The sequence below is a fragment of the Thunnus thynnus genome, chromosome 21 (genome assembly GCF_963924715.1).
Source record: "Thunnus thynnus chromosome 21, fThuThy2.1, whole genome shotgun sequence".
Classification (NCBI taxonomy): domain Eukaryota; kingdom Metazoa; phylum Chordata; class Actinopteri; order Scombriformes; family Scombridae; genus Thunnus; species Thunnus thynnus.
Window position 1 is genome coordinate 21367572 of NC_089537.1, and position 27633 is coordinate 21395204.

At 41.4% G+C, this 27633-nt stretch overlaps 1 protein-coding gene across 7 annotated transcripts in view; it reads left to right on the top strand.

Annotated features, from left to right (window-relative positions):
• nrp1a (neuropilin 1a) overlaps positions 1–27633 on the top strand; it is a 189754-nt gene that overhangs the window by 88481 nt on the left and 73640 nt on the right. For 5 of the 7 annotated variants that reach the window (XM_067578802.1, XM_067578801.1, XM_067578800.1 and 2 more), the window contains one exon: positions 25843–26007. The gene's annotated coding sequence lies outside the window, so the exon portion shown is untranslated. Of the gene's footprint in view, positions 1–7546; positions 7654–25375; positions 25438–25842; positions 26008–27633 lie in introns of all 7 variants that reach the window. The other 2 variants (XM_067578805.1, XM_067578803.1) reach the window with 2 other exon arrangements.

Genomic DNA, 27633 nt, shown 5'->3' on the forward strand with positions numbered 1-27633 from the left:
ATCACAAAATCTGACCAATCAGACTTTATTGGTTGGATATTTGTTTAGTTACACCTATGATTCCACAGCATGAGGTCACAATTAAATATGCTCTGTTGGTAAATACCCATATCTTTCAACCTTCAGATCCCCTATTGGTGACGCAGGATTTCTGTTACACCATGGTAGTCTCCAAGCCCAAGCTGAGATGACCCTGATGACATAACTTGGGTTATTTTCTCAGACTTGACACTGCTCTTTTTTCTGAGGAACTGGTTATGCTACAAAAAATAAACAGTTAATGAATTAGGCAGTAGCAGACTGATTAGAACACAAGACATTTTTGCTAAAATGTAAGTGTTTGAGTCTTGCTGCGCTGTCATTGCACTGTGTGAATATTAAGCCTCATTAAAAACATTTGAGACCTTTTCTGTGCCCCGCCCCTTTGGACAGATGGCATGATCCACCATTAGAATGCTATTTAGCTAATTATCAGGGCAGCACCCACATCCATACCACCACCTAACTGCCAAACACACACACACACCATACTTTGCTCTGTGTGGGTGCCTGGAGGGGAAAAGCCAAAGCTGCGACTTTGCCAGTCAGAATCAGCAGGACACCACAGGAGGCTTCTTCCTCACTGGAGAGAGCTCAGAGGGCCCCAGGATGAATGATGATGGGAACAGGAAGTAAGGAGGTATCAGCCATCTGGTTGACCTTCCATGTGCTGCTATCAATACTCAAGAAGTTCACCGTATTGAACCAAGCCGAATCTGGGTTCTTCTGCTCACCAGAGCACAGGGAGGTTAGTGTGATGATGAACTGGTGTGTGGTTAATTCAGCTGACATAAAGTGGATGGACATGTAGTGATGGACAAAGGAAATTATCCCCTCCACTGTGCAAAGGGCATTTAAAAAATATAAATATGCAAGTATGCAATCCGTCATTACAAAGGAAACAGGAATAATTGGGCCAAATGCTGTGCATGTCAGCAGCACAGCATGAGAAATGAGAATGATATACGAGTTTTCTTAATGGTTCCTGCTGAGAAGTGCTGCCGCATTGACAACATATAAACACCTTCACATAAACAAATGGAGAGGCTGTGAAATGATGGAGGGAAACCACGTCTGTCAAAATGACATGTCTCATACTGGCAGCTGACATTTCACACTGCAGTCAACAATCAAGTCATTGTTCATTAACTGCACAAGGCTGCAGAAAAAGGAAAAACTGTCTGCATAATCTTGATGCCAGCACACGCGCATTTTTACATCTCTGCATGGACACACACACACATATAGACTGCTATGGTCCCGGCGGACGACCCCAGATTGGGGATCCCCCCCCCGCCCGGTCCCCCTTCAGGCCTCCAGGCAGGAGCATGTTCACTCATCTACATCCACTGCAGAGACAGGAAGAAGGGCTGTCCCGCATCCAGACATTCCTTAATGAATGTGACATTTAGCTGATATTTACATGCCATGCATGATGCTGAATTAGCATGCCGAAACACTAAGCTTCAGATTAAACAAAGCTTAGCAATTGCACACAATCTATCATGCAAAGATTTACTACAGGTGACCCGTGCAGCTTAGCCAAGACATCCACTTAGTCCTGCTTCCCTCAAACCTTCATTAAAATGTTACACACATCTCTTATTTACATAGCAGTGAAGCGAAACACAGTGTCTCTGCAGGGGAAACTTTCAATCCCGTCCGTCTGCTCAGGTTGAAATTGCTCTGCTGACAAGAGGCAAAATATCAATCAGAAGTCATTTCTTCCTACTGCCTCGGCTGTCAGCGCTGCAGTCGAATGTCGACCCTCTGTCATAATACATTTGTTTACCATTTACACCACTCACTACACCGAGTCCAAAACGCTGAAAGATGTTATGGCACCAGCAGCAAGAGAATTTAAAACAGCAAGGCCATTTGTATGGTGGATCCCTCTCTGTGTCGCGCACGCTCAAAAATGATTTCACCTCAGCAAAACTGGCCCGAATAAACAAGGCTGCATACTGAAAGGGTGAATTATAAATGCCAGTTGAAAAGGCAGGCTGATATGTGAGGCGATAGTGAGTGCTTTTTACATTAATCACATGACAGTGACGGTAAGGTCTGCCATCAACACCCTTAATGGAGATGTTACCTGACTGGCAGACAACTACCAGCGACAGTAGTGCTTATATCAGCAGGTTAGCTCCCAGACAGCCTTGTGAGGCCTGTTGGAGTGCTTGTCAAGGCCTTAACTGATGTGAATTACTGGTTCCAGGAGAATTAATGTCATTCCAGTCAACACTGTCTATGCGGATGTGTCTTATGTATATGTGTCACTCAGCTTCTCTCCTGCAGACAACAACATTGGAGCCTTTCTCACCTCATTGCTAAACACTCCAGCAGTGGATTTGCATGGAGCTCGGATAGAAATGTCAAGCCATTAATTGCTAGTATCATGGCTATTTCGCATTCTCTATACCTGAGGCCCTGCAGGTCACGGTGACTTTAAATGATTTTCACAGGGTCACAAAGAAAGAGAAAGCTTAAGGCTGGATATGGGCCCGGGTGACATGAGTGACATTTGAAGTTAAAAGTCAAGCTCTGGTGGCTGCACATTCCACAGCAAAAAAGTTAATTCAGCCAGCACAACTGTGTTGTGAATGAGGAAACTGGTTGCCACACTGCGATAGTTAGCTTTGTAGCCAGCCTCCCCATGGCAAAATGCTGAAATAGCTGTCTTTATATCCTTTTATCAATTACAGAAAACAGACTTTACAGACAGTAACGATTGGGAAAAAAATATGAGGTTTCGTCAGCCTCCAGCCTTTCATCTTTCCAGCCAGTCCTTCTTCTTTTCTTCCAACTACACCTGTGACCATGCACTGTCACTTATTTGTCTGCTTTCACCTCAGCATCCCTCAGGTATATGTGTATGTGTGTGCATGTGTGTGTGTGTGTATCACCCTTTCCAAGGTGTCTGGGAGCTGAGGGCCCATCTGTGGGCTTCCTCCTGAGCCTCTTGAGAGGGCCACAAAGGCTTCTAATTATCCCTGACCTTCTGGCTCTCCCTCTCTCTGCCTCCCACTCCGGGCCCCTGTGGCTCACTCAGGTCTCCTCTCTCCCCATGCACTCCTTCCTCGCTCTGTTTGCCCCCTCGCACGTTCAAAATAACCCCTCCGCTTGGCTCCAGCCGCTAATTGCTGCCATTTCCTAGACAAAGACAGTGTTTGGTGCAAGGCAATCCTGAAGGTCATTCAAGGAGAAGGGTTCCAATAACACCTGCGTGTCTGTCGAAGCTTGGTGGGTGTTTGGAATCACATTGTTTTGACAGGCACAACTCTTTGTTTCAAGGTGTTCCATTTATGGAGAAAAGTGATGCTTCAAAACCAGTCATTAACAGCTAGCAAGACAGAGGACAGGCAGGAATGATGTGGTGCCTGACAGAATAGCTTTTATTGCTAAAAACGATGAAAAAACGGTTTTTCAAGCTCAATTGAGTCTGTGTTTACTTGATATTTACTGTGGGACCACAAAACTTAATGGAATCAAATTAGGAATAGAAAATTGTGTACCTCATTTGTTGTAGAAATACGTGCTCATTTTTTATTTCTAGAATATCACCTTGGACCTAGTTTTTTGCACCTGGCATTGTCATGTTGAAACAGGAATGGCCTTCCTCAAACTGTTGTTGGAAACACATTTTCTAAAATAGGAATGTCAACAGTTAACTGTTACTCGGTCTATAGGTTAATTTGCATACAAGGGTTGGGTACTGAACATGTTACTTCACGTTATTCACGTTAGATACATGTAGGGCCTACTTAAGCACAGAGATGTTTTGAGCTAAATGCTAACTTCAGTATGCTAACATGTCCACAATGACAACTACAACTTACCTGCTGGTGTTAAGCAGTTATAATGTTAACCATGTTCACTATATTTGGTTTAACATGCTAGCATGCTAACATTTACTTTTTAGGAGAAAGTGAACATGAGTGGTAATAAAGACTCCAGTTTATTGAATTTCACACTTTTCAAAATTAGATTTATCACCCAGTAAAAGGTGGCCTTGCTGCCTGCCTTGCCTCATTGTGAGGACATTGAACCAACAAACAGTGACTACCATGTAGAGTGGGTCTTCTAATTAGCCTTGAAGCACATATTTGGAAATTAACCTCAACAAGCTCTCGTTCCTCACAGTTTCAGAGCCCCCGTTAAACATGCAACATGAAAACACCTGCCACAAACAACAAACAATAAGGGACTTTTCTCTCTTTTTCATAATAGATAATTGCTGTATTCCAAAATGTCCAGTCAGTAACCTGACCAACATCATCGCCATGGAGACTGTAATTATGTATGTCCTGATGTGAGGGGTGGAAATAGACATGGGAGAAAGGGGGTGACACTGTAGAGCATGTCAGTGAATATCAGAGCTTGAGTCCTGCAGTAAATAATGACTCCACTGCCGCACTCTGTCTCCTGCTGAAACCTTGCTGGTCTCTGAGAGTTGCCAAGGAAACAGTGAATGAAATAAATTTACAATTTCATGTTAGAAGGTCGAGGGAGACTTAGAGAAGCAAGACAGGAGACCAGGAGGGATGATTTTAGAGAGCAAATATTCAATTATGTAATCATTTGTGTCCTGCACACAGTACATGTACAGTATACACAGAGAATAGTGATGGGTGGGAAAGGAGCTATGAGGCTTTCTTCTAGCAAAAAAATGAGAGCTGTTTTTCTGTATAACTAGAACAGCTTGTTTCTGCTGTGTCATGGCATCAAGGAACAGGACATACAACTGTAATGAAAAGCAATTTTGGTGCACATTTTGAAAGGCGTTGGAGATGAAACTTAACTATTTTTTCTTGAAGTCTACCTGAAAGGGGCTTCTTCTTCCCTGAAAACAAACTATTATGGCACAGGTACTAGATGAACTTGAATCGTGGCAGCAAAGCATGAAAACAACAAGCCGACTTTGACTACAAACCAGCAGCAGCAATGACAAACTGGGCTGCAGAGCCTTGTTAGCATCCTGTTTGTGTTCAGTCGGTGTATCTGTCAGTTGTCTGGCTCATGTTGTTTTACGTCCGTGTTTCTAATTGACAAGTTGAAAGCTGTTGCCCCCCTGTCCTTAATCCTCCCCACCAGCATTAGTTAAACATCCCTCCCCTCTTCTAATTAACAGAGCATTACAAGAGCAACAAAATAAATCAGCACTCTGCATACATCCAACTGATAATGTATTCCAAAGTATTTATCAGGCAACACAATTCTCTCTCTCATGTAATTAGACACTGATCAAAGTTTTGCTTGATTTGATAGGATGCAAAAAAAAAAGATTCACTGTATAAATTATCAACAAAATAAATGCAAGTCAGGGCTATAATTTGTCAATAGAAGAAGAATGTGACAGAATTCCAAAACTCTAAATTTAGGTTATGAAACATTTTGAATGAATGGACCTTTCAGGACTTTCTTTTCATGTGTTTTTGTTGACTCTGGTGTTGTGTAAAAAAAACTACTTGGAAACTGCCATAAACTCTTTTCTACCGGAGGACTTTTAGTTTTGAAGAATGGGTATTTGTGGCAAACAGCTCTGCAGTGATCAAAGGCAGGAGCTCCTTCACTGCAGTGATAGTTCTGCTGGATCACATTTGTAATTTGAGTGTTTGCGTAGGTGGGGAGCTCTCAAACACACAAGCATGAAGACACATATTTCTTTTCAAAGCCCATGATCCAGCTTTAAGAGCTGTAGACTTTTAGCCATAAACAGTATATGATGACAGAAGTGTCACTTTCTGTCATCCACCCACCTATTCATGGGGTGGGTCCTCAGCAGCCAACCTGTTTTGTTGTCCAGACCTCTGCGATGATGTACTAAGATACTGCATTTTTCTTTGTGTATGAGTGTGTTTGTTTGTTTGTTTTTTTCAGGGTGTGAATGCACATGTTTGTGCGTTTGGCATATGTTCAGCATGTATACGTGTTTGTTCTTTGTGCACCGATGTTGCCGCCTTGTTTCCTTCAATTACACGCGTACAACTTGCCAGCAAATTCCCAGGTTCATCTATAATGGATCAAGGGATGTTCTAGCTGTCGGTACTGGATCACCTCAGTAAGCAGGCCTCAAACAGCCCGGCATGTCCTGGCACTTGTCCCAGCGAGAGGAATGGGGACCCCAATGACACGGATGTGGAGCTCAGGCTGTGCTGAGCTCCTCAAATATTGATCAGTGGAGCTGTCTTTGAGCTGGTTAGTTTCAGCCAGTCAGTCGCCCGTGGGACTCGGTGGTGGGTGTAAAAGGCCACACAACAAAGAGGGAAAGAATTCACAGGCTTGTCTTACTCCATCCTCATTCCACTGGTATATGCCGCGTCTTCTATCACAGCAGAAGTCCTCGGAGAGGGAGGGAGGAGAGCATCACCTTTGTATTGATGTTTTGCTCGACTCTGTTAGATGGTGCGTCCCCGGGGATGGACCCAGGGTGGATGGTTGATCAGTGGAGGTCAATAAGCCATACACGACGGTTGTGTCTGATTACAGTGTTATCATACAGCATATGGATTGTCCATAGACATAGATATAGTGAACTTGCCATGAATTCATCAAATGAAGAATTCTAGAAAGGAAAGGGCATTGATAAAACTGAAACATGTTGACATGTGCATTTTTAATTTGTGCATAAAAAAACATAGAATAAGCCAGAAATTCAAAGAAAAAAGTAGAAGTATTGCAAATAAAAGTTTGGTTGAGGTGAAAAAGTTGGCATATTGAGATGATAAAATGTTTCAAATGCTTGATGTAGTACATGCTTCTGCTTTTTCTATTGTTAACAAAGCAGTCACAGAATGCTGCATGTAACCATCACATGCCTCGACTCAACCGGAGAGCCCAAGAGGTGGTTTACCACCGGCTTGCTCGCCGCACTTTCACTTCCTCAGGCACCGCTTTCGGCACCCCCCTGGGCGGTCGCTCTCATGGGGCGAGAGAGAACGTCTGTGACCTGGTGTCTGGAGCAAGTCGAGGCAGTGCAGGTTCTCCGATGTATCTCTATCCGGTTGTGTTTGGCATTTGGGGAAAAAAATGTGATGATGATGGTAATGAGCTCAATAGGCATCACATGGCTGCGGTAATGCGGTTATCATCACAGCCCTATTTCTGCCTTGTCAGTGCATCCAGGAAAAGCGTACAAAACAATAGTGAAGAGTAATTTGGAGGCAAGGATCAGAAAAATATTTTTAAAAAATACAAATGCCATCTTAGATGAGAAGAAACATTGAAATGCCATTGATGTATCGCTTACCTGTTGTTGATTAATTATATAATCTTAGCACATAGAGAGATATATATGAACCCACTGACATCAAGCTATAAATACCCTTCTAGGAGTATTTCTTAATGCCAGACTCATGTGAGCTAAAAACCTCTCTGAGATTGAAGTTGGGCCATGCTCCACAGGACTGAATATTCAAAATATAACTTTTTTGGCACTGCAGCTCACCTGGCCGAGTCTGTAATTAAACTGAACTTTTTGATGAGCTCTAACTTTTACTTTACCTAGGTAAGCTGACCAGATGCCAAAGCCAATCTCACTCAGACTCCTGTCCATACTCTCAGATCCTATTTGGATGACTGCCACTGATTCCCTGCACGTCAACACAGCATCAGGTGCGTGGCTGTATTTCGACTCATCCCTTGCCCAACTTGAATTTTCATCCTCATGACTGCAGGCAGCTGAGTGGTGACGGCTGGCCATACATCGCCACCCTGCCAGAATCCTGACACAGGCTGCAGATGCACAGGGTCCCCTCACCCCGCTGGCAAGGGCCCCCGCCTGGCCATCTGGTGCCTCTAGAGCAGGTGCCAGTCAGTCATCACGCCCGCCCGCTCGCCTGCCTGCAAGACACGGCCCTCCACTGAGGCCTTCGGACCGGCTTCACAGCTCCAATTCCCACCTCCTCACCTCCCCCCCCCCACCAACAGTGAGTTATCTCCTGCCCAAGACCGAGCCCATGGGACCCCGAGGAGCCAACACGCTGTAGTTGTTCAGAATCAGTTCACATGCACGATGGGGAGCTAGTCACTTGGCTTGTGCAGAACAAACAAGGATGTTCAGAATACGTGATGTGCGCTTCGACAGATTGTCACTTTGCCTGTTCGAGACAAAGAGGAATGTCGGGGGAATGCACAACCAGGCAGCCAGTCACTTTGTCTTGTCTGCTCAGAGCAAACTGTTGAAGAGGAATAGATTTGTCGCCAGGGCATACAAGCTCATGTAGAAACCCTCATCAATCCTTCCTCTGTCAATCAATGTTGGGCTGAAAGAAATCTCCCGGTCGAAGCAGCTGGAAGCAGGAGATGAAGGCGCTGATTTGACTAATGACATTTCAGTGGACATTAGCACTTTTTCAGTAAAGCCCATCAATATGGCCGCTTCCTTCTTATAGACAGGCAGCACTTTGCTCCAACCCTAATTTTTTCTGTCTTTCATTTCATTAACTCAGATGTCGGCTGAAATGAGCAGCTGTTATTTGTTTGTTTGCTTGCTGACATTTCCTTTGACATGGACAATGCATCATGGCGGCCGTAATCTCTGCCCATCTAAATCACTTCTTTTTGAAAGGAGGCACTGCTCAGGAATTTACACAAGTTGCCTCTATCAAATCCATTACTCCAGCAACTTGTCAGTAAACATAAGTAACTACAGTCAAACTAAATTAAACTCACGTCTTCTAAATAAGGATGGATGACATTTGTGTAGGAAGGCTGAAATAATTCAGTTTGCGGTTGTTTGGGTTTTAAACAAGATACTTATATTTCACTTTCTGAAACTCCTTATGAAAGCGAATCACATCCTGTGCCGCTTCTGTTATTCATTGCTTTTCTTTAGAAATGGAGGTTTGCTTAAAAGTCTCCCATCCACATCAAAACTTCCAAACAAACTTATTTGAAGCTCGAGTGTAAACCCGGTCTGTCTGTTACACTCGGCAGTGTGTTCTGGGGTTGCGGGGAGGAGGTTGACATGAAGACAGATGTTGTTTGGGCTATGTAAATGCTGGAGTTGTTTAAGGGGCGAGCAGGAAAGCAAAATGATAAATGTGTGTCAGTGAGGCACAGCATCCCTCACACACGTTTCCCTCGTGAGCAGGAACCTTGCTGTCTTTCACGGTCTTCAAAGGGCCGGACCGTGCTAGACAGCACGTTTTGCAAACCACAGTGGCTCTTATCTGGGAAGTCCTAAGCACTCCCAGAGGTCCGATCTGTTTTACTGTCATTGGTTTAATCATAAACTGGTGAATGCCTTTGTGGTTGATGGTGATCTCAGCTCTACATGAGTCCTCGTTCTATTTATGTTTTTCGGCTCAGGAACTTTACTTGTGCTGCATTATTTCAGGATGCTTTTCAGTCTCAAACCGGACTAAGCAGATGAACATCATAAAGCCTTTCAACACGCACGTGCAGATGCAGAAGCTTCCCCTACCGCGCTCAGCAGGAAACCCAGTGAGATACCAGCATTCCAGCACACATTACTATCTTCATCTTTCTGCTGCTCTTACACCCTGTGTATCTAACCCACTCTTCAGAGATAAAGAGAAAGGGACCGTATGCACGCACACACTTGCTGACATACCAACACCGAGATAAATGTCACAGCACTCCCTGTCCACCCCCCTCTTAGATAAAGGCAAGCACAGATGAAAGCCCCCAAGAAAATATAACAGAGGGAGGCATTTGTTGTGTTTGATAGCATCGGCATGGAGAGGACAATAGAGAGGCACGAGGAGGGCTCAAGAGGAGCATTCATGGCAAATGCATTACTTCAGAGGAAGCACAAACACACCACTTGATTCATCACACCAGCAGTGCCTGTGCTCCGGAGCTCTCCAATCGGAGGAAAAAAGTAATCTTGGTACAGTTTGGAGAGTGTTTGCATCATTGAGAAAACACTCAACAAACTGAATAATGTGGAACAGTCAGGGCGATTTACAGATTTTGCAGATCAAGGAGTTCAAAGTCAGATCAGGTTGAGCCACCCTAGAAGTATTTGAGAAGTTATCAGTTCACCATCACGAGGCACGTGATAAAATTGTTGATTCACTGTTACAGTTCAAAGCTACCAAATTGCAGGCAAGATTAAAGCAATTTTTCCTGGTTTCCTTTATTTCTTGGAAATGTCTGACCAGGAAAAAACAATGACCTAATAGAGAAACTTCAGCAATCATCAGCAAAAGGTTTCCTGTGTTCAGTACTGGGAGGTGATTTGTTACTCTCTTAATAAAGGCACTTAACTCAAAATCTGAAGGAAATAAACAGAAAGTGGGTTTGTGTGGTTGAAAGACTTCATGAATCATAGTGACACAGAGTCCCCCCCCCCACCACTCCACTCCGCCCATAGGTAGTTTATTGAGCGTTAGGCTATTACATTGTGGACACAGTGAAGGGCAACACTTTTGCAAGTCGGCCAAGTTGTTATCTTATCAGATGTGATTTGTGTGTTTGCGTCTGGTGAAACTTATTAAACGTTGTAAAGTCTTAATTAAAAGTAAGGAGCAAAAACTGAATACAGATTGCAGGTGCTCACAGTATGAGGAATAAGAAGTGTGTTTTTCTTACACTTGATTACTTCTAAATCTTCCATCTTTAAGAAAATGGATTCATTTTTTAAACCGTCACACTTTATCTACCAATTACTTAATAAAATTGTAGACATCAGCACTTTTATCCAAAAAAAAGAAAACTTTAAAAAGTTGTTTAAATAAAACTTGTACTAGGTTTTATTGTAAGGCTTACTGTTTTATTCAGTACAGGTGCTGATGTAGTAGATTTGGTGTGTGCTGGAGGGGACACATTAATGTTTCTGTTTACGTCATCATGCATGTAGATTGTAGCAGATTAATTGATTTGACAGTTTATATTTGTTAAAGGAATAGTTTGACATTTTGGGAAATGTGCTTTTTCACTTTCTTTTGAAGAATTAGATGATGCCAGTTAGATGTGTTTAAGCTAACCCACTTACAAAGCTATGCTGAGCAACTTCCTGGAGTTATGTCGTCAACGTGAGTCATGTTGTCATGGTGAAGTTGCCAGGCAATGACTAGAGACTCAAGAAATAGCCATAACCCCCGTAAAACCACAACTTCTTGTTTTTAAACTTTGGTTTGGTTACAATGAGCAGAGCCTGGCTAGCTGTGTCTTCCAGTCTATATGCTAAATCAAGCTAAATGGCTGCTAGCTTTAGCTTCATATTTATTGTATCATAAAGCATTATTGCCAAACGTTCACTAGTTCCAGCTCCTCTAATGTGAGGATTTGCTGTTTCTCTTTGTTTTCTTAATATCTTTTGATTTTAAATTTGAGGAAGGAAGTTTTGATGAGCATTTTTCATTATTTTATTAGACTAAAAGATTAATCAGGTGTGCAGTGTTTGGTTTATGTTTTCAGACAGATTGTTTTCACAGCCCTTATTCCAAGAAGCTTGACTGTGTATGAATGAAACATTTGCTTTGTTGAATGTATCTCTCTTTGCTACCTCAACTTGATCCATGGCTGTAATTGATGGAGAGAATTATGGTCGATGTTCTCAGTGTATTTGTTTTGAAAACAGATACCTGGGCTTGTGTTCTGTAGACTCTCAATCATTCGCAGAAAAATACCACTGTTGTAGCTGAAGATATCAGTTCGCAGTAAAGATAAGGCAGGAGGAAAGAAGTGTTCCTCCTGGCGTTACAAAAAACAAGTGACATCAACTCGTACACATTTCAATCCATTCTCAACGGAGTATTGTGCCAGGGTTTACAAGTTGATTTGTGTCCATGTAAAATGTGGTGCTTGTTATCATCGCTGTTCACTGTGACCTGTGATACAGAGAACCATAGATCACACTAAAAAGAGACACAGTGCATTCTTTTCCTTTACCTTTAACTCCTTTATGATGAATGTCTTCCACCTGCTTTTTGTTTTTGCTTCTTTCTGTCTCCACGGATACAGTGAAATATTGTGATTCAGTGACCACTGACCAGATAACCACATTCATACAGTCATTCATAGTTTCTCCCTGTACATTCCCTTGCATGGTCAGACATATCCTACATTGTTAGGGGGTCAACATTATCCGTGTGTGCAGCTGGAAATTCCAAAGAAAGCTTGTACGTTTGAATAATGCAAAACTATTAGTAAAAGCACCACCACAGCAATGTAAAAATACTCCAGTACAGGTAAAAGTCCTGCATGAAAAAAATCCTACTTAAGTAAGACTACATAAGTATTTGCAGCAAAATGTACTTAAAGTATTAAAGTAAAAGTCCTCATGTCATCCCTCTGACTGATATATTATTATACATGACATCATTAGATTATTAATACTGAAGCATCAGTGGAGCTAGTTTCATCTACTTTATATACAGTTAGCTAGTTTAGTCCAGTGGTTCCCAACCTAGGGGTCGGGCCCCTCCAAAAGGTCACCAGGTAAATCTGAGGGGTCATGAGATGATTAATGGGAGGAGAAAGAGGAAAAAAAAAGTTTTGATACACAAATCTGTTTTCAGTTTGATTTTTGGTGAAACATTAGATCGTTTGAACATTTATTGAAATGAAAGCATGTGAGAAGTTTAGAGGGAAAAATCACTATTTGGTGGAGCTGTTAACAACTCATAGACATCTGAAATGTGACCCGACTACAAACTGCTTTTTATAAGGTCTGAAACCACTGTTTTTATCTTTAACAATGTGTTGCATTTTAAAAGCTTGTTATATTATCCATTGTGTCAAATCTTCATCTGAAAAATAACTAAAGCTGTCAAATAAATGTAGTGGAGTAAAAAATACAGTATTTCCCTCTGAAATATAGTGGATTGGAAGTATAAAAAAGTATAAAATGAAATACTCAAGTAAAGTACCTCAAAATTGTACTCAATTACAGGACTTGGCTGAGAGAACTATCAAGCCAGAGACCATCTTTGAACAAAGACAGTGGTTATGAGACAACTTGAGTTATAGAAATGGTTTGAGTAATTTCTTAGATTTAGATGAAAAGATCATTACCACTATCAAACACAAGAGTGGTATCAATATCATCAAACTTTTGGGAAGAAAGCCAATTCTCAAAATGCATATTTCAACAAAAAGTGTATTTCCCAAAACTACTCTTTTAAAGATCCCCTCTAGACATGTATTAAGACATATAAAGTACTCTGCTTGTAACAATAATGTGTGCCTGATATGGTCTTTCCATAAAAAAGTATAAGTACCACTTTAAAGTTCTTGGCAATGGTGTCCACTTCTCCTTCATTAAAAATTTCAGAATCTGTGAATATGCAAATATATTTCATTTCAGAAGTTAATGTTGGACACAAGATGTCTCCAACTCCACTGTAAAGTCTATTCTCAGTGTTTTTGCACTGGAAGCTTCAAGTTTCCACATCACACTTCTTTAGTTTGAATATTGGACCGGGATTGACTTCCAAACTAGTTGTGATGTCATAAATCCTGTGCATAGGCCCACCCCTTCAAATCAGATTTTTAATTAGCACAGAGAAACTTTCCTCCTTAAGCAGATGAATGTAAAAACAGCTTTCTAGTGTCAAACTCTGCACACACATCAGTCTGCACAGCGAAGCTCAGACATCCAACTGTAGGAACAAGAAGAAAAAGATATTTTTGAGTAGATCTGAACTTTAAGATTTTGTGTGATACTATTTCTGAGATCAAAGATACTCAACAAAGCATGTTTCAAATTCAGTATATTCCAAAACGACTGTTACAAAAATTATTCATGGGAGCATTTTATGTTCAGCCACCCCTATGGTTGAGGTGTAGGTTACTAAAACTACTTAAATGTTTGGAATCAGTTATGGTTAAATGCTAAGACATTATGCAATCGACTGCATATACGTCCATTCATCTACCCCTTTGCTGTACTTTAACAGCGTGATAATACTTCCACCTTTGCTTCTAAGAAAGAACAGTCTCCCGTCTTAAGCATTTGGATGATGCTCTTGTTTTTCTGGTGGGAAGACTCTCGTCCTGTCACAATCACATTTTGAATGAAATTCAGTAAAAAAAAAAAAGAAAATAATAAAATCATGTTTGTGCATAGGTTCCTCCAAATGGGTGATTGTGGGTGTAACAGCAATCAGCTAAGAGTCTTCTGAGGGTTGTGTTCGTCAAAATCAGCTAGCCTATCACTTAGAATCCCTTTTATCCCTTTTTTGTATGACAAACATCATCTGCAGAAAACACACTCAGCAATCAGCTTTTTATAGCGTGATCTCTGAAATAGCCAATTTGCTTTTTGTTTTGCCTCTGCTGTATATCATTGGAGACAGGAGTCAATTTGGTTTTCCATTCTGATCATCTGCGGCAGTCAAGAACACTTGATTGAGCACGATGAATGAGTCACTTTGAATCATGATATTATACTCATATATCCCATGAATAAACATAAGTAATAAACACAAAGAGGGTGGTCTCTCCTCTCGCTGGGTTTAGCCTCGTATTATTTTAATTCTCACCTATTAAAATGCATAATCTCCTTTACCTCTTCACAATTGCAGAGAACAATTGCAGCCTGAGAGCCGTCTATTGTATCAACAGTATGATCGCGAGTAACAAAGGCCTAATTACTACCTGCTGGATATGATGAGGAATAATTAGCTCGATCGTGGAGAGCCACTGACGACAAGCTCGCGAGGAGCTCACTGGTGCCCATTAATGGAGTGAAATAAATGCATTATCTGATGTTTTCACGTGAGTAGTCAGTTGGATGTAATAAAAGCAAATGTTATCAGTGTAGTTAGATTATTTCTCAGGTGTGGCACCATTCAAATCACTTGGAAAATAGTTTGATTCTTCCCTAAGTTGCTGCTGAAATGAATTTTACTATGAAGCAACCCCAAAGAGGAAAAATAATGATGTGAGAGCTAAATAAACACCTCAGATAATTTGCCAGAGCCTCCCGCTCAGAGTCATGTTTAACAAGCTGCCATCCCGGCTGCCTCATGGTAAACTGATGAGTCCAGCTGAGATCTGACACTTACCCCCCCCCTGCGGCCTTTACGCTGGGTCATTAAACAACTATGCGCACCTCCTCAACCTGCAACTGAGAGTTTAGAGTATTTAGAGCTTCAAGCTTTGGGTCAAAGTTTAATCCAGTGTGGTGCTGTGTAAAAAGCTCCGCTTCCTCGGACCCTGCTGCCCTCTAGGCCCGGCTCCTCCAGGCTTTTCCTTGCCGTTGGGGTGAGCTCTCCCCTCCCTGTCGGTCCGTGCAACATTCCTGCTTCTCGGGATAACTGAAAGTCGCCGTGGACCATTAGCATTGAACAAAGGGAAGTATACAAAAGAGAGCGACAGGGAGAGGGGGCAGAGTGGAGGCAGGTGCATTTTAATGACTGTGTGTGTGTGTGTGTACGTGTGTTTTTGTGTATCCATGCATGTACAGCCCCTGAAATACACTGTTAACGACTGTGGGACACTGGTGTAGATGTGCTGCCACTTAGGAAAAAACCTCTTGTGTCTCTCTCCCTGCACAGTTTCTCTTCCCAGATTCTGTCATACTTTCACAAGCGCATTTGACAGATGCTGTGTAGTTACATGTCAGTGTGTGGCCAACTATTTGTTTTCCCCTCTGTATATGTGTGTGGCCACCTCTGTCTCCTACCCAAAACATTACAGATAGCTCCATAATTCAGTTGGGGCTTTAGCTTCTGTTTTTTCCACAGTGTAATTATACGCTAAAACACTTTCCTCTGTTCCTAATGGGAAGCAGTGATTATTTCACTCGAATTACCAAAATAAGTTATTGTAACTTACAGCTTGCACATTACTGCAAGAAAAATAAGAAGCGCAATTGAATTGTGAAGGGAGAGTAGCGCATGCAGATGAAATATGTTAATAAGCTGCCAAGGCATGAGCGCAACTTCTGGTTAATGGCACAACACTGCAATCTGGCCCTCCAGGGGAGAGAGAAATGAGCATCTTCATCACCACAAGTCCCCCGTCTGAGAGAGAGAGAGAGAGGAGAGAGTCAAGCAGACAGACAGCATTAAAAAGCCAACGAGAAAGACAGAGAGAGTGTTGTCTGTCCCTACCTCCCATGCACATTATCCCTTCAACCAGGGGAGAGGAAATCAGTAAAGAGAGGATAATTTCCTTGAAATATCAGAATAAAGAGCACATGAAAGGAAGAACAAGAACTAAAAAAAAAAAAGAAAGAAAGAGGGAGAATTGTAACAAAAGTGGGCAAGAAATACAGGAGAGAGGATGTGAAGCATGAAGCAGCAGAGGGATGCAGGATGTTAGGGGAAACAGCAGGGGGTTGGTGTGAAAGTGGCGCATCAACACATCTCGGGGAACCCGGCCGACAGATCTCATCCCTCTCAGCGTTGCGTGTTGCATTACACACAGAAATGTTATGCTGTTTGAAACCCATCAGCCAACACTTCAAAGATTCATGGTCGCCCCACTTCCCCTCATGTCTCTGCAAGGGTGCAAACCAAGAAGAAATTTTGCTTTTTCTCCTCCTCCCATCAAAGGCATTACTGATACTGGAGCTATGCGAGTGGGCGTGACGGGCGTCTGACATCAATATCACAACACTGTCCTGGAATTATATCACACATGTGGGTGGGCTGATTGGGCCGCTGAAGGGTGAATCCCAGAGACGAGGCACCGCAAGGTCACGACGACAGCTCCGAGTATGATGTAAATAGAGGAGGCAAAGTTTCATGGCGCAATTGCAATCAACCAGCCAGTGTTGATTAAAACGACACGTTTGTTCTGCGTAGGGGTCCCAGCAAATGAAATGGCCTCGTTAAACTGTGGTCTGCGTGGAGCTATCAGGGGAGTGGGAGGAGGAGGAGGAGAGAGACAATTTGACTTCCGTGTTCTTTAATGAAACATTTCACAACAACAAAGGAGCGGTTTGAGCGGCAGGCTGTTTGTCAATTCAAATATTCCGACAATTCTAGTGGAGAGAATGAATTTCCCCTCAAATGTTCTGTCGAAGGATGAGGCTGGCAATGTTCCTGTTTTTCTTACTATCAACAGATCACATGAAAAGCCTAAACTAACAAGGAACTGATTGTGTGTGTGTGTGTGTGTGTGTGTGTATCCAAAGTCTGATGTAGCTTATTCTCACTCTGTGCAATAGACCTCCGTTATTGTAATTTCTGGGATGTTTTTCCGTGACGTTGACCCATAAGAGCACTGGACTTTCTCACATAACTTTACACAATAACTTCGTTGTTGTCATTTGGAACATCGGTTTGAAAACTTGATCTCTGGCACCTTGTTCTCGATTACCTTTATACATCATGCAGGTTTTGAAAGACAGGAAACTATGGTTGGTAGTAGTCCAACTTGTGGTAACCATCTCTAAAGCCAGAAATATTGTGTAGTCTGATTCCAGCATTGTGTATTGTTGGTTTTGGTCTTTTCATATGCTGACAATAGGGAAAAACATGAAATAACAATAGAAATATATTTCAGGCAGTCCCCAAACTTTCTGCTCTTACTCACAGTTTCTGGTTCTTTTTCTAGAAGACAGCGTGTGTTTATATCTAATTGAAATAAAGGTTTAACAAAACAAAAGAGATTATCACTTTAAAACTTGCCAGCTGCCACAAAAAGTAAAAACAACACAGACGTTGCACTCACATGATCTCACCCTTTAATTTCTGTTGTTTCCTTCCTCCTTCTATTTACAGCTTGTTTGCACTCTTACTCATTTGTGCGCTTTGTTTATTTCACCCTACAGCAGCCCTTGAGTCTGGCCTGAAAGCGTGTTGTTGCCTGCATGCGTGCTTACCCTGCACATGTGTGCATGTGATAGGGCGTAACTTTGACATGACTTTAAAGTGTTTCTTTCTGTCTTTCTCTTAAAGGCAGATGATCACATTGTCTTCCTCCTCCACGAGATAGAAGAGGCGTACAGAATGATGATACACATCGAAGATTACAATTGCCCTGTGGATGCCTCTTTGTTTCTCCCCGCTTGATTGATAAGGGGTGTCACCTGTGTGCGTATGAGCATGTGTGTGTGTGTGTGTGTGTGCAGGAGAGACTGAGAACCAGGGTAGTAAAATTCTAGGGGAAAAATGACGCGGCTATTTAGCAGCAAGTTGTGCATAATTATGCTGCAAAAAATGTGTTCTGCACACTTAGGAGTTGGCATCATAGACAATCACTTATCCTTCTATTGCACACAAAGGATAACACACACACATACACACACTAATCATGATAATAGCATTTGTTAGCAGGCGCGGTTGAAAGCTCCAGTGCTGACAAGAAAATGTTTCGCAGGAGGTTTTTCCGAAAGACACGAGAATTCAGCCTTCATACACTTAACGATATTAGAATTTTACAAGAAAATATGAATTCCATGCACTATGTGCTTAATAACCCTAATAACATTTCATGTACATGTTTTGCTACAAGGCACACAGTTGGAAGAGATGAAGGGGGAGCTTCACCACAAACTCTGGCTGGCTAATCAAAAGATTTAGCAGAGCACTGGAGTTGGAGACACACCACCATGTTGCTCTAGTTGGGATGGGAAAGTTTAATTATGTCCTGAGGGCTGAGAGGGGCTTCCCTCTTTACCTCTCTCCACTCTCACATACCTCTTTTCTCTCCTTCCTTCACTAACACACATACTGAATCTTTCTGGTAACTATCACACACACACACATACACAGGGGTTAGATGAGCTCTGGCCCTAGCTTGTTTACCATCTCCAGATCCTCTGACAGCTTCACTCTTACATCTTTACACAGGAGCCTGTTCGGCCATCGGGGCCAGGTGACAGATAAGCTGTTGGACAGTTCACATCCAGGGCTATAACGACGCTGACCTTTGTAAACACAGATAATCGGTGACTCATTCGGCCCTGAGTCCCAGGACCTCTGTTGTTTAGGAAGGTTATCTCCAACTAAAAGTGGAGTCTGGACCCTGCAGGCATGTGCACAGGATGTCAAGCTTATGTGACCTTGTTAGCCTTTGTGTATGCAGAAACCTCAAAGCTGCCCCTTGTTAAAGGTTAACACTCGACATAATAAAAGGGTCTTTGCAGTTTTTGACGTCTGTGAACATGGATCTCATCACCCGTGTAAGTGTACAAGTATTTAAAGATATATATACATCACAGGGTTAAACAAAAGACTTGTTCTGTGCTTTTTCACTGGAGGCTGTGCAGTTTATATTTGACCCCCTTGTGTATGAAGTCATTGTTAAAGTCCCCCTCCACTCAAAAATATATTTTTCTTCTTGTTCCTAGAGTTGGATGTTTGAGCTTCACCGTACAAAATGCTGTATGTGCAAAGTTAGTTATCACATTCATCTGCTGAAGACAGAAAGTTTCTCTGTGCTCATTAAAAATCTTATTTTAAGGAGGCGGGCCTATGATCAGGATTTGTGACATCACACCTGGTTTGGAAGCTGGTTCAATATTCAGCTTATACAAGTATGATGTGGAAACTTGAAGCGTCCAGTGCACATATATTGAGAATGGACTGTACAGTGAAGTAGGAGACATCTTGTGTCCTGCAGTTAAACTTCTGAAATGAAATATATTTGCATATTTATAGATTTAGGAATTTTTAATGAGGGGGAGAAGAAGGAGATGCCATTTTATGGATTTTAAAGTGGTAATTATATGGAAAAACCATATCAGGCACAGCAGAATATTTTTATACATCTTAATACATGTCTGGAGGGTATCTTTAAGATTTCTCTCTAGCCCTGCCCTCGGTAACTTATGCTTTCTGGTCTATCTTAATATAGTACACACATTCCCATATGTACATTGAAAGTGTTACCGGTGGCTGTAATCATGCTGTCCATACTTACTATGAAAAGAAGCCTTCCTAGCACGATTACACTATAAGTTATGGGGGACAAAATTCAGAGTCCTTGTTCTATGATGCATTCTTAACTTCATCTGAAAACAATAGGCCTCACAAGTCTGAGTTGGTCAAATCAAGTGGGTATTTTCCACAGTTATGGTCGTTGAGCACTGAATTCCCTGTTTGTGTTACTATCCCTCCACCGCAGGAAACCGTGCCTGGCAAACCACAGAAGACTTCAGCTGAATTTAAGAATGTGTTTTTGCAAAGAAAAAGGACTGTGGATTAGGGGCTTAGGTCTTGACAGTGCTGACCTTTGAGGGAATGGAGATCCGCAAAGTGCAAAACGGAGGAATCTATCATAGCTTAGCTGTGTTGCACCATCCTGTTAGAGTATAAACTGTTCTAAATAAAGGCATGGTTTGTAGACAGTTATGAGCCAGTGGTACAAATATGTCTTTTGAGTAAACCTACAGTGCCTCCCGTTAACGACTGAACTAATTAGCTTGCTGTCACCCTAAAGAAATTAGATTTGCAGAAAAACACTAACCTTGTAACTTACTAAGTGCATGTAAACTCATAAATTGAAGATTATCCACAAAAATCTGTCACTGATGCCAAATATGTGGCCTCAGACAGGTACTAGGCAGCTTTTGCACATGTGTCTGTAACCTCCTGACATTTCAGCATGTTGTTCAACTCCCCCTGACTTAGTTTGAGTGCAATGTTTCAATATTTGCCCTGCCCCACAAGGCAGGCTAACTCTTTTTCAGAGCTCTGAATGAAATCGAGCACTCCAGATCCTATCTATTTGATTTCTCACAGTCCTAATATAACCTCTTCCACATGAGGCTTTTTATTACCGCTCAGGGAGACAAGCTTTATTTGCAAGCTGTTTGCTGTAGCAAATCGTTATTGCTCCATGGCATTTCAATTGAATAAGATATCAAGTTATTGTGTCATTCACTGGGCCCCAGACGTGACTCCAATAGAAAAATAAAATATTGAAATAGGGATTTTAATAAAGGGAGCTGAAGATATGATTCTACCTGAAGAGGGTAGGGAATATCCAACAATAGTGTGAGAAGAATAGTATTTCCAAACTGATAGTTGTTAATCTTAAGCACTCAAAGCATCCACATTCAGAGATACACACACACAAGCACTTTCAAAACTTGTTTCAGAGTATTGTTACAGTCAATCTTTCTGTCATATCATGATTTGTGAAAATTTGGCAGAATTTCCATGCAAAGTAGTGCAACTTTAAGGTATGTGTGCACTATTTAATGGTTCAGTTCACCCAAATCACTCTCACATAACACACATTTTCTCACATACCCCTTTTGGTATCTAGCTTTGCAGTTAGTTTTTACCTCTGACATTACTCCAATATAATAGCCGTGAGTGGAATTTCATTTGTGCTGCCCAAAGCATTGAAAACTGACCTTATGCAAGGACCAACTTGTACAAACTGATTTATTCTCAAGTGGCACACACAAGTGACTGCAGAGGACATTTATTCAACAGAACAGTCAGAATTATCAGATGGTCTGGCTTTTCCACAGGAGTAAAAACACTTTGATTTACTATAATAATTATACTTCCTTAATAAATGAATAATTAGGATGGAACTGACAAATGTTTTAATTATCAGTTGTTTTTCGTTTGGCAGATTTATTTATAAGTCTATCAAATGTCTGAAAAATATCCATTACAATTTTCCAGAGCCCTAAGTGAATTCTTCACATTGCATGTTTTGTCCAATCAACAACCCAAGGCTCAGCAATATTTGTGATATAAGCAGCAAATCCTCACATTGGAGAAGTGGAATGCTTGTTATTTTGCTTGATAAATGACCTAAGATACAATTTAGCAGCAACACAAGATACAAACACTGTAAGAATAGAGTGTAAACAAGTGAACAAGTATGGAATATGAGCATATTACACGGTGGAGAGTTCAGTCATTGGGGGGAGCGGTATATGTATATATGTGTGTCTATGTGTGTTTTTGAGGGTGGTGGGGGGGTGGTGTGTCAGGCCATATTCAACAATTTGACAGCTTTGGGGAAGAAGCTGTTTGTGGTGCATGCATGTATTGCAGTGGTGGGCAGGGTGTGTTGGGTCACGGATGATGTTGTAGGCCCTGCCCCTACATCGGGCATGATAGATGTCCTCGACTGCTGGCAGCTGTGTCCCAATGTTGTTTTGGGCCATCTTGATGACCCTCTGCAGAGCTTTGTGGTCCTCCCTGGTGCACACTGTGATGCAGCACGTCAGGATACTCTCCACCGTGCACCTGTAAAAGTTAACGTGAACGTTCTGTGGAAGTCTGGCTTTCCTCATCTTCCTCAGAAAGGAGAGGCATTGTTGTACCTTTCCGATAACAGTGGAGTGGTGTATGGCCCAGGAGAAGTCGTCAATGAATGCTGGGCCAGGATTTGTTCTCCTTGTCATCATTAAGTCCACTACAGTCTCTTTAGTCTGTCGTTGACAGATGTAGTAATATTTTCTAATTTTGTAGAGTCCTCTAATTCCATGACTGACTTCAAGCTCAGCAGTTTGTAGTTCTTTTAACTCTTGGAAACTTTCCCACAAATGGATTGAAACAGGAAGCCTTATATAGCAATTTGGGGGCATTGATTATGCCAGTGATGGATGAGTGTTTGTTGAATTCAATCTGGAATAGTTGTATGATAAAGCCTTGCAGAAAAAAAATGAAAGAGGGATGTAGAATAAGAACATGATAATGTTCTTGCATGAGGCCCAATGTCCCATTTCTTCTGAGTAATCCACAGACCACACACATTGACCTTTTAAGACCTATAAACAGTTTTCATATGCACTGTATTGTCAGAAGAAAATAGTTGGAATGAAAACTGTTGACAGCAAGGTCTATTTATTTCCACTGAACTGCTGGTGTCAGAGATGGATACTTTAAAACTTTAAATAAAATTAAAACTACATGCAAGTAGCCAAATACCAACAACATTATGTGAGAAATCAGTTTCTATTTGGTTGAACTGACCTTTTGAAGTGACAGACCTGGTTGTCACTGAATCTCAGCAATTAAAGACACAGTGGGAAAAGCCTGAAAGCCACAGGGCTTATCTTTGCAAGCCTGCTCCCGCTGCTGCCACGGAAGTCTTTCACCAAACCTGACCAAAATATGTCCACACTGGCCTGTGTGTAGTTAAGATGTTTAGACACCCGCAGACACTTTTCTTTATCTGCTTGAAGTCAAAATTATTGTGGGACACCCAGCATGACAACACACACAAGCTCAAAACCACACAAACAGACAAACAGATGCTATCCAACTGACAAACATTCATACACCTACAAACACACAAACACACACACACCTTATCACAGCGATGGGAGGTGGTTTTGAAGCTGTGACAAACTGTCCAGCCAGCGGAAGCTATCCATGGAGAGCTTTTCTGTTCCGTTGTTTGATGCTGTTTTAGTAATTAACTCAGACAAAAGCTCCAGCAGCTCCCTTCTGATGTGCACTCAACACACATGCACACACTTATAAACACATTCCACATCTATCCTCCCCGATAAACAAGGAGTCTGGGGATATGCAGAATGTGTCGACAGTATGAACAGCGTCATTTAGAAATAGTTTTATAATGAACATGTGGGAATCTGGAGGAGTCTTTTGTTTTTGGATGTGTTGAAGAATGTGAGGTTTTCATTGTACTTACAGTACCAAATATGAAACATTTGCCTCGCATCCTTCAACAGATCCTGAAATGTGAGACTACACAGCAATAATTGGAGTTCTCTGCAATGTAAATATGTCAGCACATGATCATTCAGTGTAAACTGTTAAAAGCAGCAGTGGTAAAGTGAGAAACTGCAAAAAAAAAATGATGCTGTAAGGAAAAGTTATCCAGTTCTTTTGGAGTGAATTGATTCACAATTTCCAAAATGGTTTAACTTTTTAAAGAATTATGCATTTGAAAATAAATACCAATTAAATATGCTGACTTGTGGAATCCAGTTTGACGATAGATGTTGGGAGTCAAAGTTCATTCCTGATCTTGGAAACAGCAGTTGAGAAAACAGTCTCACCATTAGGTTTATTTAGTAGCTGTTCCAGAAGTTTTGTAGAAGATCCCATGATCTTCATCAGCAGGTAACGGTTTACAGTTGTTGTGGAACTGTAAATGTTCCAATTCAAATTCTATTCTGAGAACTTTAAACTTTAAATCTCAGCTTTTAGGCCAACATGCACAACATGGCAAGCTCCATCTGCTAATAAAGGTTATGTGATATGATGGAAAGCTCCAGACCAGCCACTGAATGGACCTTGAAGAGAATGTTTAGTAAAATTAGATGTTCTTCTCTGAAGCAGTAGGCTTCCATGCTAATTTATAGAGATGAATAAAGGTACTATAAGATACAGCTAGTCACTGCTCTCTCCCTCTTGGTAACAAGCAGCGCCAATGACAGACTTTGTTGATCTTATAATGGACTGTAACTGTGCTTACAGTCACCAACTTGGAGCTCAGCAGCAATACACAAACTTGTACTTTTAAAACCAGAGCGCCGTGTTTAAGTCTGTTTCTCCCCTTGTCTTAAGTGTTTGATGTAATAAGAGAGCTATGTTTTCATGTTTGCAGAGAGGATTTCCTTAGCAAATAACTAAACAATCTTCTCATCTGGTGATGTTGGACTTGAGGAAGAAGAACCTCAACCCATGTTGTTTAGTCTAGCTTTTATACCATTTTTTGTTCTCCTTTGGTTTCACATCCAACCCTCTACATATATAGGGGATTTAAAATGTTTATAGCAAAAGGCTTATGAAAAAGTTAACAATTTCTTGCTCACAGTAAACATTACCTTTTGTGGGTATATCAACCATGAAATCTTGTAACTGGTCTGGATGTGGGTAGCAGGAACGACGCCCCCTGAATCCTGGATTAAACAAGCAATTAAAGGTCCAAGTATGCCACAAGTTTCCACAAATGTCTTATTGAATCAGCCAATTTCCGATCAAAACCCTCAGAGCCCACCTGGCGTTGTCAGCTGACCTTCAAACTGCCCTCTCCAAAGAAAAACCCTCACCCACATCGAAAACCCAAAGAAATTCCAAGCATTGTATCGTGTTGCCGGGCCAAATAAAACATTCCACATGTGTTGCTATCAGAACAGCTTTGGGAGAGTTGTGGGTTCACCAAGGCAGACTGTCAGAGCCATTTCCAAAGCAGCATCATATCTAAGTGAGGTCATTTTGTTGAATCACCCCCTGAAGCAAATTGCCTACAGTATGAGGTCCCCAATAACTTTATTACCACATATATCAAGGCCAGGCTTTGGTCTTGTTCGAATTTGTGGGAGACTTGGAAGCCATCTGCAAGCCGCTGTGCTCGCGCTCTTTCCTCGTTCATTTGACCTGCAGTCATCGCTGGCTTCTGTTCCTTTTTTTTTTCCCTCCTCTTTGTTTCCCTGCCTGTCTTCATTAAACTTGTCAAGTTCCTGCTGCAGCTATGCCAGCCTTGTATTATACTCTGCTGTTCTCATCACTGTGCCCTTCAGTTGCCTGGAAACCGAGTATGACGAAGACATGTGAAGAGGCAGAAAACACCTTCTGACACAAAGTAAACATCAAACCTCGTTTTATAAAGTACATGGAAACTTTTAGAATTAAATTGTTGATGAGCAATTAGAGTAAACTGTTGGGTAAATCAACATTTCCTTTGCAGTATGCATTGGAGTTACTGTGGCCTTCCTCATTTAGGTCTGCTGCAGATATCTGATTCCAGAGTATAAAAGACTGTGGACAGTTGAGATCCTTGATGTCTGAGGCAACTGAGAATAGTTAGACTTTTTCAGTTAAAATTAAACCCAAACACACATCACATCAAATCAGTACTGAAGACAAAAATCCTTCACAATATGGCTAAAGGAACATGAAACAAAAGTATGCGGGCATCCAAGAACTACACCCAAATGCCACGGGCGTTAATCTGCTGCTCTAACAGCTTCCACTCCTCTGTTTTCAGGCTTTCAACCAGATGTTGGAGCCTGGCTGCAGGAATTTGCTCCCATTCAGCAACAAGAGCATCAATGAGGTCGGCCACTGATGCCGGGTGGTTGCATGGCTGGCAGTCGGTGTTCCAGTTCATCCCAAAGGTGTCGGATGAGGTTAAGGTCAGAGCTATGCAGAGGTCAGTCAAATACTTCCACACCAAACTGGGAAAACCATTTCTTTACGGACCTAGTTTTGTGCACAGCGATATTGTTTTGTTGAAACAGGAAACTGTTGCCACAAAGTTAGAAGCGCACTATTGTCTAAAATATGATCATGTGCTGTAACAACAAGATTTGCCTTCATTGGAATGAAGGAGCCAAGACAAACAGCCCCAGACCAATAGTACACAAGGGGATGTGGACATAGTTTTTTTTTGTCTCTGTGTACTTTTACTTATGTCTTATTAACCACATAAATGTATCCCATAATGTAAAGGTCTAACATTCTTGATGGGTTTTGTGAAGAAGGCCGGAGAACTTGTGGGCATACACGGCCCTTTTGAATTTTTTTTGCACGTGATTGTGAGAAAGTTATTTAATGACCCTGACGAGTGAATTGCCTGGAGATTCAAAAATAGTAGCAGAAGCAGATAATTGTAGTTGTTGGAGCTGCGGGGATCATAAGTGCACGAACGGTAGATGACGCTTTATTTTTAAACCAGTAAGTTTAAAACAGATAAACAAGAATGTGAATAATACTATTGATAATCATGTATTATATAGCTATATAAAGAGGGTCTGGTGTTTGTTATGAGGACCATGTGCTTCAACAAGCCAAGGGGCTGATTGTGCATGAATGTCTTGCTTTCAGACTGTAACGAGAGCCATACATCACCAAGCCCAGTTAGACACAACACTGTCAAACTATGCAAACAGTTATAAACAGCAAATCACTTTTATTCATTAAGTTAGAAGTTCAACAAAACATGAATGAATATGCTCTTAATCACAATTAAGCGTGTTTAATAGCAACGACGTTAACACAATCGATCTGTCAGATAAATGCTCTGACATGAACAAGCATGTCCATCTGTCCTGTTTCCTGAAAAGTATTTGCAAAAACACTGACAGGACTGAAAACTGGACAGTTGACGTAGCTGCAATTGTACAAACTGCACTGACTAACTGTCTAATCGGCTTATTATTAAAACCAGTCAACAAGCGAGCAATTTGTGGAAATGAGAGTGCACTACACATATACTCTCATACAATGACATTATGAATGTGATAATGATTAATAAATAGTCCTAACAGGAATACTTAAAAAGTACTTATTCCAGCTGTTGACAGCAAATAGTGACTTAAGATCTTTGTGTGTGTGTGTGTGTGTGTGTGTGTGTATGTGTGTGTGTGTGTACTCACTAGTGACAAAAGAAGGATCCTCCTGTTTTTATGGTTAAAAGAAAAGCAGTCTGTCACTGTGTCAGTGTCCTTCCCTGTGGAACGGCAAATCGATCCATTTTGAAACACCACATCTGCTGATACTTAGCTAATGCGGCCAAACTTCCTCTCTTAAACATGCAAGTGTAGAGAAGCCAATGATAGCATAAGGTTTTTATAAATAATGCAATTATTTATAATTATCATACAAATTGACCATGTTATAGTCACATTTTTGTTCAAATTTTCTTTTTAAAGTAATTTTTTAACAAGGAACATTCTCAAGTAGTGTTTGGGGTCAGTTTGACACTTTCCAGAAGAAGCTCCTACATGCCTGAAACAAAATACTGTTACTATTTCAGGACCACAAAAAAAGAAAAATG